We start from the raw sequence: 12,923 nt of genomic DNA on the forward strand, positions 1-12,923 counted from the left end.
TGCACACTCATTGCTAGTTTGCCATTGGTTGAGCTACCGCATGCCAACGGTGGCTAGAATGGTAGAATGTCAGTAAAGCTACATAACACTCAGTTTAACACATTTAAAATATGTTATATTTTTGATGTACTACATTAAAAAATGTTTTTTTTTCAATCTTTCACATGTCGCTTTAACGCCTAATACCATTAAGATTAAATACATTGTTTGGCAAGTTCAGTAAGCTTATCATTTATACTGTATATTTACATATTGAAACATAGAATAGAATCTGAGCCATCCAGCATTTAAGAGCAAACAAAAAAATAAAAGCAATCCAATTAATCCAGCAATTTGAGTTGATTGGAAATTAAAAAAAGTACTTTGGATTTCTGTCACTGTTTACTACTAAACTGAGTTTAAGACGTCATAATGCAATGTTGATGCAGCTGCCATTCTAATAAGAAATACACTAGGTGGCCACTTTATAAGTTACACCTGTACAATCTAATGCGATGATTTTTTTGAGTGTACTGCCAGCTTTCAACAGTCCAGATGATGGAGATCCAGCTGCTGTTACAACAAGAATTTACACATGAAAATGACACAGGTTAACAGAGTTCACTGGCAGCTGAACAGAGATTTTGGTCAATATTACTGTTAAGAGCTGGATCAAGGACTTCCTTAAAAAAATTTCATAACAGCAATACTTACCCAGCTGCTGAAGTACAATGGTTTCCTTTGTTGAGATATGATGGAATTGTAGACTTGAGATCTTTCCAATGGCCACTGCTAAGTACATGTTCTGCTTCAAGTGCCTTGAGGCATACTTCTTAACAAGGAACTCTTTGCGAAGTGATGTAGTGTCTCAGCTGCCGCAACAAAAATGGTTTTCAATTGAACTCCAAGGCGTGCTATTGTTATTTATTATTTATTATCGTTATTTTGGCTGAGAAATTGTGGACCCATACCTGAAACATAAATTACAAAATGTATTATTTATTTAAAGTACAGACATCTTCACTTTTGAAAAATCATGCAGTCATAGAAAAGGGGTCTTGACGGGTCAGGCTCTGAGATAACGGTATCTTCTGCCTTCTGCTTAGAAGTGGTGAATATATTTATTTCTCTCGTCCTGCCTTCGTTTTTCTTCATTTTACAGTAACTTGTGACTCATCATCATCCTCACCGTCAGAAAAAGGTCTAAAGGAATACATACCCATTCCTCTTGTTACTCCTTTTTCCTGTTCATCATCTGTAAAGCAAAAATCCAGTGCACATTTGAAATATATTAATAAAAAGCAATGTTACGTAAAAAGAAACACAAATAAAGTACACAATGATAAAGATGTCTGGAGCCTACCTGCATTATCTGGTTAAGGCATGCATGTTATCGCCTACATAAAGCCTCATCATTTGTTTTCCTCCTTGTTTTGCTTCCCCTATCAATACATAGCACCAAATGAAGGACTGCTGACTTGTCAAGTAACAGGACATGACGTTATCGGAATGCACCCCTCAGCTCTAGTGATTTGTTCATGGCATTGATGCCTACATTGAAACTAATGAATTATTACTGACAAACATACAAACATTTACACTGGATAAGTTTGTATCACTAAGTAAAGCAATGTGACTTAAATGTGCAAAATTGTGTTTTCATCCATCATTATTTGGCCACAAACTACTAGAGATTTGCTTAAAATAGTTACTCTAAGCAGAAATGTAATTCCTGTATGTAAGAATAAGTTAGACATACAGTCTGGACAGTCAGATCGGAATTCATGTGACTCTGATGTCACTCTAGAGTGACCATATTCACAATTCTGCGCTTTCCCATAGACTTTACATGGCGAAAGATAAGTCTATGTATCAGTGATATTTTGTTTGAGGTACATCAACTTACCAGTCCGAACACTTAGTCATTAGTATTATATTAGTATATCTATATATTATATTAGTAGTAATAGTCACTTTTAAATGTTTCTGAAACTGTGTAATGTTCCATTTGACCTGTAACAGCAATATTATGAAAGATGCAGAAGGTAAGACTTATAAAACTAACTTTCTGTCATATTTGCTAAAACTGATCCTATGTTCCAGTAGAACTACATGAAGCAGGTCATTTAAAAAAAAAAAATCCGGCTCCTCTGGCACCACCTACAACCTGTAGTGTGACTTGCAAAAATCCACCGCTCCCTGTTCAGATGCACCAATCATGGCCCGGGGGGGTGTCTAACTGCGTGTCAATCACTGCTCATGCACACGCATTCATTCTCCCTTGTCGGGGGAGGGGCTTAGGAGACAGTTTGGGCTTCAGCAGAAAGGGGTGAGGGACTGAGAAGTTGTCGATGTTCAGATTCTTTGGCTAAGACCTGGAGCTTCACAATCCTACCTACAGCACCTATAATGCCTCTGTCTAGGACCGATTTTTTCCACAAAGTCACAAAATGATTTACGGCAGGTAGGCGGCGCTACAGAGCACACGGCTTTCAACAGATGGAGACAATTGTATTGTAAATGATTAAAAAACCATCCCGAATTGGCCATCAGGTATGTAATAAGTCTATTTCATTCATAAAATAACTTTGAATTGCGCGATGTGGTTGTACGTCAATGGCCGACATTAAAGTACGTCCCCCTTCCATTTGGCACGGATGTTTTATTCCTTTTAGCCGGCGTTTGTGTTGGCCTACTATTTTCTTTTCACTCTACCTGTGTAAAGCGTCACTTCATGAAAAGCGGTATAGTAATCTTAGTTATTATTACGTTTGTTGCTACAACAATCTCTGATTGCTTTGGCTCGTGACACAGTGACAGTGATACCCGGTTTAGCTCATAAGACATCCAAAGTAGGCTAAATTCAGGATGCAACTCTTGAAATGCAATGATGCATCTGTAACGTTCTCTCTTATTGTAAAACTTAACGATTATCTGTCTGATGAAAACATTCATCGCAACTACATGACCTCCCCGTAACGCTAATTCCTAGACCTTTACAACAGCAGGTGTGGTAAAAACACTACCGCTTTTGTCTAAAGGGGCCGCTGAAATCAACACAAACTGAAAGTTGCATATAGCCACTTTAAATAGTGCTTATTTAAATCATATGTTTTAAAATGTTCTAATAGCCGAATCCACAGCTATTTAACCACGTATAATGAACGTGCATAATGAACGCATAGCAGACCCACAGGACTGCGCCCGGCTGAGCCGCCCTGCACTGAAGGCTCATATGACGGTTCTCCTGAGTTTCTGTAGATGGAATAATGGATATAATGGCTGTAATTCATCATTTGTGTTATCTTATAATACATCCAAGGGCTGTATGCTGTAAAGCCTGTAACATTGATGTAACGTTATTAACATCTCTGTTCCTAAACTGCCAGCTATCAGCTAGTAGCTTGCAGTTTGTAGTAGCACGAGATAATAATTACATCTCCTTGGTTCTCTTAATACACCCAGGGGTTTGCGTGTTACGCTGTATTACTCGCTGTATTACTCGCTGTATTACTCGCTGTATTACTCGCTGTATTACTCGCTGTATTACTCGCTGTATTACTCGCTGTATTACTCGCTGTATTACTCTTTTGCGCATGCGACTCATTTTCAGACCGTGCCCAGTTCACACTTGAGTCTAATGTGTGCCACATTTAAAAAAAATAATGTCAGTCAGTCAAACAACTCGGATCTGGCAATAAATCGGAATTGAGTATTAAGGCCTGCAGTCTGAATGTAGCATGATCCAAAACTAATAAATTATCTTATTATAATATATTGTCTGTAAAGCTACAGCCTGATACAGTTTCTGTTCTGTCAAATACAGCGCTTGAATAAATGTACTTAGTTGCATTCTACCACTGACCATTGAGTATTGCCGTGTGCACAAATTGGTGACGTTTTTTTCCCAACATGAGTGCAAAAGGTGGTGTTGCTTAGATTGAAAAATAGGCTGTTGTCCATGTTTTTAAAGGTTGGTGGTTTAGGTCCTGGAAATTTCTGTCGGCATGTGGACGTGTCCTGATCACAACAAAAAAATTAAAATTGCTCCTGATGAACAGACCAGAGCTTGCATGGCATGGCAGTATAAAAATACAACAATGTAGCATTTTACGCGATCATGACTTAAAAATAAAAAATAAAAAAGGCTCAAAAAAGCCCTTTGTCCTAACTCTCCTGAAATGGTTTTCTTTGACATAAACAACTGTTTCAGACAGATGAATGGAATCCTGGAATTTTGAGAGCTTGCATTAAATAGTTCATGAGTCAGATTCATATTCCTCATAATACAGGTCTACCTATGGACATCAGACAGCTTTTGACCCTGTGGATAAAAGGGATTCAGTAGCTATTAGAAGTCACCAATGTTTTTAATGCTTTGTGAAACTGTAGTTTCTCCTCAATTCATACACACCATCCACAGGATCTGATTTTGGCAGATGAGTTTTGTCCATGTTTGATGTCATGACACTTTGGCTTTTGAGTGATTGGTCATCTACCTGCCATATTAACTGTTGAGATTGTCAGTTTTTATCCTTGTGGTCTTTTTTATCATTCTCCTTACACAAGGAAAATACAGTCTGGGTATGCCACTTACATTAATGCTGTTTGTTAACAGACAGACTTTAAATGATTGTGTGGGTTGTAATAAAAACCTGTACACTAGGAGTGAATATTTATGCAGCAGTAAATAAATCCCTTTTTTTTTTGCTGATTTATTATCTGTGACACTTGATGGAAAACATTTAGCTTTTTTGTGTTGTAGTGTTCAACGCACCCCTGTTTCAGTTTAAAGGTTTTTTGACCATCTTTGGATACTTTTATATAGACCTTAGTGGTCCCCTAATACTGTATCTGAAGTCTCTTTTATATAGGCCTTAGTGGTCCCCTAATACTGTATCTGAAGTCTCTTTTATATAGGCCTTAGTGGTCCCCTAATACTGTATCTGAAGTCTCTTTTATATAGACCTTAGTGGTCCCCTAATACTGTATCTGAAGTCTCTTTTATATAGGCCTTAGTGGTCCCCTAATACTGTATCTGAAGTCTCTTTTATATAGACCTTAGTGGTCCTCTAATACTGTATCTGAAGTCTCTTTCCAGAAATTCAGCCTTGGTGCAGAATTCCAGCTACTAGAGCCAGTCCCACAATGAGCTTTCCTTAGGATGTGCCATTTCTGTGTCTGTAGCTATTGAGGAGGAGAAGGGGGGGGCAAGGTGGGGGTGTGGCCTTGACCAACTGCCACTTTGCTCGTTTGAAAGCCATGATGTCTCTCTCTCTCTCTCATGGGTGGGCCAAATTCTCTGGGCGGGCAAAACAGAGAAAGGGGAGGTAACCTTGCTCCTTATGACCTCATAAGGAGGAGATTCCAGATCGGCCCATCTGAGCTTTCATTTTCTCAAAGGCAGAGCAGGATACCCAGGGCTCAGTTTACACCTATCGCCATTTCTAGCCACTGGGGGACCATAGGCAGGCTGGGGAACTCACATTAATGTTAAAAAAGCTCATAAAGTGAAATTTTCATGCCATGGGACCTTTAAATAAACGTTTTGCTACATTTTGTTGGGGCTAAACATGTCCCTGGCTATTGTGCATGCTGGCACACTATCGTGGCTTACTAGTACCCCATTTACACGTACATGGTTATTTTGAGAAACTGAGACATTTCCCTTCGTTTGTGCCCTTCGTTTACACGCAGCGGAGAATTCGCCTCTGAAAACGATTCTTTCTAAAACCTCTGGCCAGAGCGGAGATTTTGGAAAACTACGTTTGCACGTTTGCATGTAAACTCAGACAAACGGAGGTTTAGGCAGCCGAGAGAGAGAAAGAGGAAGTGATTTGTTGCGGTTGTTGCTATTTTCGGGACCGATTGGATAACGTGGGCCTGGGCTTCTCGTTACACTGCTACCTACAGGGTCGGCGTGCTCTTGACGGCATTGACGGCATATATACATGGGTACATGTAAACGAACACTTTTCTGTAAACTGACAGCTGTGCACAATGTTATTTTTTTTAAACGGAGAGGTTGAAATGTCCGTTTCTGAAAATAGCCGGCCACCTGTAAACGTAGCATGGGACACTTGATGGAACTGAGCCATCGTTAACGAAATTAGTTTCACCTGAGCTTCTACTGCCCACGTGAACGATGAAACAGGTGTTGATTGCTGTAATCATTCCTAAATGTATTCAAAACATGATCTAAAGCTAATATGAGGCTTCAACGGTCAACCATGTTTCTTTAATATTAGTAGATAGAAAGAAAGAGTGAGGGAAGAAGGTGTTAATATCATACTGCATGCTTTTCCCAACAAGATCTGCTGCCTTGAATCAGACTAATCTGTTAATTAACTTCTTAGATGGCACCCCTCTTGGGAGAGTAGATGAATATAAATACCTTGGCTTTTGGCTTGACTCTCAACTCCCCTTCAAAGCACGCATAAACACTATTGTAAGGAAGTTAAACTGCAATCTAAGGATGTTGTATCGTTCTAACAACTGTTTTACACAGCTGATAAGGTTAAGAATTGTGAAACAACTATTATTTCCAAGTATACGCTGATGCAGTATATCAGAACACTGCTGAGACCAATCTCAAGCCTTTGACTGTTGTTTGTGTTAATAGTACCTGTAGATTTGTGTTGAGATGTCCTTACAGAACACATCATTGTGTCCTGTATTATTCACTGAATATCTTGTCACCCAATGCTAGGAGACAATTTCACTGGTTCCAGATTATTTTCAAATGTATATATCTTAACTATCCACCTTGTTTGAAACAATACCTAACACATTACCAAAAACAATTTATAGTTTAAGACACACTGAATTTTTATCCTTTAATGTGCCTCGCATTTTCAAAGAAAGTGCCAGGCGGTCATTTAAATTTAAAGCTCCCTTCGATTGGAATAGCTTGCCTGGGTCACTAAGATTAATCACATCTTTGAGATCCTTTAAGACATCTTTGTTCATTTATTTGCAAACAAGTAATTGTTGTAAATGCTTTCCATAAAGCTTGATTGCTTTCTGGTGTAATTGTTTTTTGGTTATCTGATTTTTTTCTCCCAGTTTTTCTGGTATTTTTCTATCTTTTGTTCTTAATTACTATTCATACATTTTGTAATGATCATTCTGGTGATATCTGGGCTGGGGCAGGGGTGTGGGAAGTTAGTATGTGAGTGAATGTGTATGTTTTTATGTATTGTAATGTCTTGTCCTTTGTACTGTCCAGTCCTACCGAGGACCCTCTCGAAAATGAGATGATACATCTCAAGAGGTATTCCTCGTAAAATAAATAAATAAATAAACAATAGGGTTTTGTTTGAGATACAATCAAACAAAAGACAATTTCAATTCAGCCATATGTTCTGTTTCTCAGAAGCTGAAGGCGTGCGTTTGAATTTGTTTCAGCTAAGAGCAAGACAGCTGTGGATTAATATCGACTTCTGACTTGAGCGATGACAGACATGAGGAAGGTGGAGAGGTGTTGTCTCTCTTTATAGCTGTCAATACTCAGAAACCCACCCTCTTATGGTTTTTTTTCTAATCTTTTCTTTATTTTTTTAGCTCTCTGGAGGGATTAAAAAAAAAACAAATGCTTCTTTTCACAAAGACGTAAGAGTTACTTCAGCTGTCCAGCAGAATAGGAAGGTTTGGAGCTGTGTTAATTGTGTTAGACACAAGGCTGAGGTTAAGGACAAGTGCTGCCCTTTAGTCAAAGCACAGAGAGGGGAGTAGTGCATTGATTCATCAGTTTATTTCAGTATGAACATAATGAAATAAACTGCTATATATTTGTTATACCTGAATATTTGAAGTGCATTTTGATGTATTTACTTACAGGAATTGTTAATTAGAAAAGTGTGACAAAATAATTGTCAAAAAGAGAAAGGAAGAATGAAAACAAGAAGAACATGGACCTGCATATGGCTGGGAATATGCAGATGGTCTGTTTTGCAAAGAGATTCAGTTTTATATATGTATATCCACAGCAGTCTTCAGAGTTTCAGTCAAGACTACAGTTTTAGCCACAACATGTAAAATACTACTCCGGTAATGATAAGTAAGTAAGTAAGTAAGTAAAGTATGTTTCTAGAGTGCATTTAAACACAGCTTAAGCTGACCAAAGTGCTGTACAAAATGCACTAAGGCAACCCGTTCTCACTCCTGACTCGTAAAATACTGACGCTTGGTCAGTGGCTCTCCCGTTCTTGTTCGCGTGTGTCACTGAAACGTACAACCACAATATTTTCATGAACCTAACTGTCTCGTTCTCGTGCTGCATGTCAGTTATACGTACGTTCCGACCCAGAGCGTCAAAAAGTGACGCCAATAGTCCCGACCAGCGCATCTAAATGTGATGCCAAAGGGCTAGACGCAAGTCCTGAGAGTGTCAAAAGGTAACGCCAAGAGGCCCAGCCCAGAGCGTCAAAAAGTGACGACAAGAGTCCTGACCAAATGCGTCGAAATATGACGCTAAAGGAGACTTTTTATGTCAATAACAAACGCCAAAGGCACCTGACCAAGCATTGCTTTTTGGCGCGATGGGAGTGAGAATGTGTTGACTAAGGTGATGTATAAAAGAATTAGGGCTGGGCAACGATTAAAAGTTTTAATCGCGATTAATCGCATGATTTCCCTGATTAATCGCGACTAATCGCAATGTTATACGCAAAATCCAATAAAGAAATCAAAAGTAGTGTATAGCGCAATTTTATTTTAAATGTTCTGCCATATGAACAAAGTGCCATAACATTTGTTCTGCAAACACTTAACATCAGCATTTTGTTTATACAGTAGCAGTTAAATAAAATATTTAGTGTAAATCTCAACTTAAACAATGTAATCAAAGCAAATACAAAATAAAAAAAAAAAATCCTGAGCCACAATCATAACAAAAGTCGCTTTTGCAGTCCTCTGATTTTCATACAACTCCTGTATTCTTCTTGTGATGGTGTGTCTTGAGGGAATCTCATACCTGCCGTCATTTGTTGCGATAATAACGCGTTAACTTGCCCAGCCCTAAAAAGAATATAAGCTTACAACCATAGACTGTAAAATTAGTGGGCAGAGCATGTGTGACGTCACCCAATGGTTTGTGGAGATCTGCTATGAGTTGTCAAGTTTGCCGTTACGGGCGCAGCCATCCTGGTTGCGGATGTGACGATTTAAAACGAGAGGGAGGAGTGAAGGAGGAGTTGCTTACACTCTATGTTACATTACACACTTTCACTAGCAAACACATCATAGCCACGCCATAAAACACCCCCTGCTTTATCGCCGATTCTAAAATCAATGAGACCATAATTCAAAAATGTAACATCATTCTGTGTAGAAGAAGACTTAAAACTAGCGATTGAGACCATAAACTCATTATGAGTTTTTTTTTTTTATTCTTATACTGCACTGTAAATTTTATTCTTGACTTTGAATGTTTTTAAATTGTTTTGAATTGTTTTCTGAATGCTCTTTCATGTTTTATGTAAAGCACTTTGAATTGCCCTGTTGCTGAAATGTGCTATACAAATAAAGCTGCCTTGCCTATGAAAATGTTTACTGAGGTAATAAATCAAGTTAGAAGTGGGTCACTTTCTCATAGACTTCTACAGAAACCGACCTCCTTTTGCAACCCCACGGGTCGCCCCCCTGCTGGAATTCAGATAGAATGCAGGTTTAAGGCACTTCTGCATTTGCAGCACTTCACCGAACCGGATGCGTTGGCCATTAATAATATTAACAGTCTATGCTTACAACAGGTTTGACAGAAGACATGTGGGTAATCGGACAGTGGCACTGCGCGGACTGCAAGACAGTGAACCTAATTTTTGTCCAAGAGACAGATCGGTTAGCCAGATTCTAAATTGAATCTGGGGCGAGTAATGTAGGGTTACAAATTTAAACCGACGTCTGACCTGCTTTAACAAGCTGAGGTATCAGGGTTTTGAGCAACATCAGTTCTCACACCTAGAAAACTAGGAATTATGCAAATTAACATGATGCCTGATTTAATCTACATTATCTTAGTCAGAATTCTGGGATTTTAAAGATGCATGAATCAATATCTTTATATTAAAGATCAATGAAATGACATGCATCATGAAAGGGGTCACGGACCCACAAAGAATATTTACCGACAATGCAGCTCTTACTTTTTAAGCTTCTTTTAGCTCACTGTTTGGGTTTTACGCCACATTTACTTTATGAATCGGTCTCGTCACTCTATTGAACCATGTTTCCAGCAGCAGCAGGCAGCTGTTTTCAGCAACAACTCTCCTTCTCGCCCTAAAACCGCTGAATCGATGCGACAAGTTAAGGCTTGTTCAGCGGTTGCTTCAGAGGAGCTCAGAAGGAGGGAAAGTGGATAAAAAATAAATAAAAATCTAATTACAACATTTTATCACAACATTCTTCTAAAAGTCACTGATCATCACTGCCTGATATTAAATATTTCAAGAAGTACTTACTGGTAGGGGGGAAAAAAACAACTAACTTAATCATTACATCTAAATACTTCAAAGCAATATTTCAAGTTTCAATGTGTGTCATAGAAATACATTAAACAAGTGTTTTAAAGGATTTAATGAAAGTAATTTATTCATCTCACTAAAAATCTGTAATGTTAATAGAATATTTTGGGCTTACGTCCTCTCCACTTTATTTCTCTACCAATATCTTTGTTTTATTCAAGATGATTAAGGACAAAAGTTTGAAACGTTTTAAAAATATGGGTGTTTGTGTAAGTACAATAGAAGTAATGCTTCCAGAGCACTTAAAGTTGATGTTGTCTACTTGATGTGAAGTCCGCTATGTGCCTGACATTCATTTTTGACAACATGAAATACATATTTCAAGGCAAAAGAAAAGCATCCACTTCTACTTTTCAGTCTAACCCTGTAACGTCTATCCCACTTGCCCTCCATCCCTCCATCCTTCAGTCTATGATCTCTGTCGTTAGAGCAGATCAGAGCTAAGTGAAGCTATCAGGTTTCTCCTCCCTTGACGAATGTTTACAGGAGAGATGGAGCGGAACAGCCCTTTAACAATGCAGAGTGAATCCTCCTGCTCTGTTCTGCTACATTCCCCACATTTCTACCTTGGTTTTTTTGCTACAGTTCTTGTGGCATAAAGAAAGACACAAGGGACAGAGGGAAAGAATGATGGATATTTTGTTGCAAACAAGTCGTGAAAAGAGGGAGAAAGCGAGAATGATGAAATGAAAGAGAAGCCGAGAACAAAGAAATGTACGCCATTAAACCTTTGACAAGCACAACTGTAAAATTTTGACTATGTTTCTAACTAACTGAGTTGCAAGTTAGCTGAATCAATCAGTCAGTCAATAAGTAATAGCTTTTAGCCAAGTTAGCCACAGATCTCAGAATGGCAAAAACTGATTTTTTGGGCCACTTGGGGGCAGCCCAAACAAGTTGTGAACACGACACTGACACATTCATCGCCTTTTAAGTTGATATGGTGAACTTGTTCGCAAGCAGCTTCTTATTTACACTTCAAGCAGTTACGGAGCAACATTATCATTCATTTAGAGGTGGTTTCTGGCCACCTGTAAATTTAAGTCCATTTGCTTCTGAACAGGTAGTGTACAGTGTTGTTTTTTTTAGCTTTTTTTCTTACTGAAAACAGCAGCTTGCTGCAGCCGAAAACGGTGCTATCAGAGCATCGGGAGTGAACCAAAACAGTAAAGTTGTGAACCAGACAGCTAAACAATGAGCTGAAACGCATTGTAAGGCTCTGTAAAGTTGAGGGGAGCAGTAGATTCAGGTCATAATTCTCTTTCACATTGTCATTGTTATTATAAAAAATATCAATTACAGCTGCTTTAAGAACCTTTTGGAATTTGCAAGGTTGCATAAGACATGAATGAGTGATCTGAATATTAGCATTTTTCCCAACCTGATCACACAGAAATACCTGAAATGACCACTACCTCTGAACACCACATTACGTGGTGGTGGCATGTAATGTGTTAAAATTATGTTCCAGCACCATACATACAATTTAGATTTAGGTAACAACTCCTTGGTTAGGTTTAGGAAAAGATCATGGTTTGGGTTCAAATAATAATAATAATAACTGACTTTTGGTTTCATACGGGACATGAACAGCATATCTCTCTGTGTTTATATGACCCATCCATCCATCCCGTCTTCCTTTGGACTTTGACGCAGGGCTGTGTTGAACCAGGGAATATGTTTGTCGACCACAACAAAGGATCCTAATTGACTTTCCATTGGCATTATTTCCGTGGAGCCGGCAAGTAATTTTAACACAGTACGTGCCACCGTGAACCACATAAAGAGGTTGTTGTCATGTATTTCTGTGAGATCAGGCTGATTTTTCCTGCCGTGCCCCCACTTGTGGGATGTGATCAGTTACTAGGAAACAAATAACGTTCAAACCATTACAATGACACATGGTTAACTTTTCCAAAAGGTCTTGTGGTCATACGACTAACGGCAGCATTGACAGTTTGTTCAAACAGCTTTACACATTATTGTTTAAAATGAAGCAGGCCATTGTGGGGCCAGTGTGACATTGTATGCTGCTGCATAATGCTGCAGAAAGTAACAGTGTGACAGTCTTTTTAGTGACTGGTTCATTTTATTGGCTTTAGACAACAACAAAAAAGTATTCTGAATAAACACACACAGATTCATCTTATGTTAAAAAAGACTACTGCTCTTCCAACTCACACAGAGCAGCTAATCATTATTAAATACATCCTTCACTGTATTCTCACACACTATGTGGATAATCCCAAGTAGCAGCTACGGTATACAGTATGCCTGCACTATGAGCTTACATTAAATTCAACCAGACGGCAACAGACGTTCTTTTATTATATCTGATATTGCAGAAACATTTCCCAGCAACAGCGGTTAACTTTCTGACTTGATTAATTAGGTTGACACTGACTTTAAAAAATAAACTGA

Source organism: Perca fluviatilis, chromosome 18, assembly GCF_010015445.1.
Source record: "Perca fluviatilis chromosome 18, GENO_Pfluv_1.0, whole genome shotgun sequence".
NCBI classification, from domain to species: domain Eukaryota; kingdom Metazoa; phylum Chordata; class Actinopteri; order Perciformes; family Percidae; genus Perca; species Perca fluviatilis.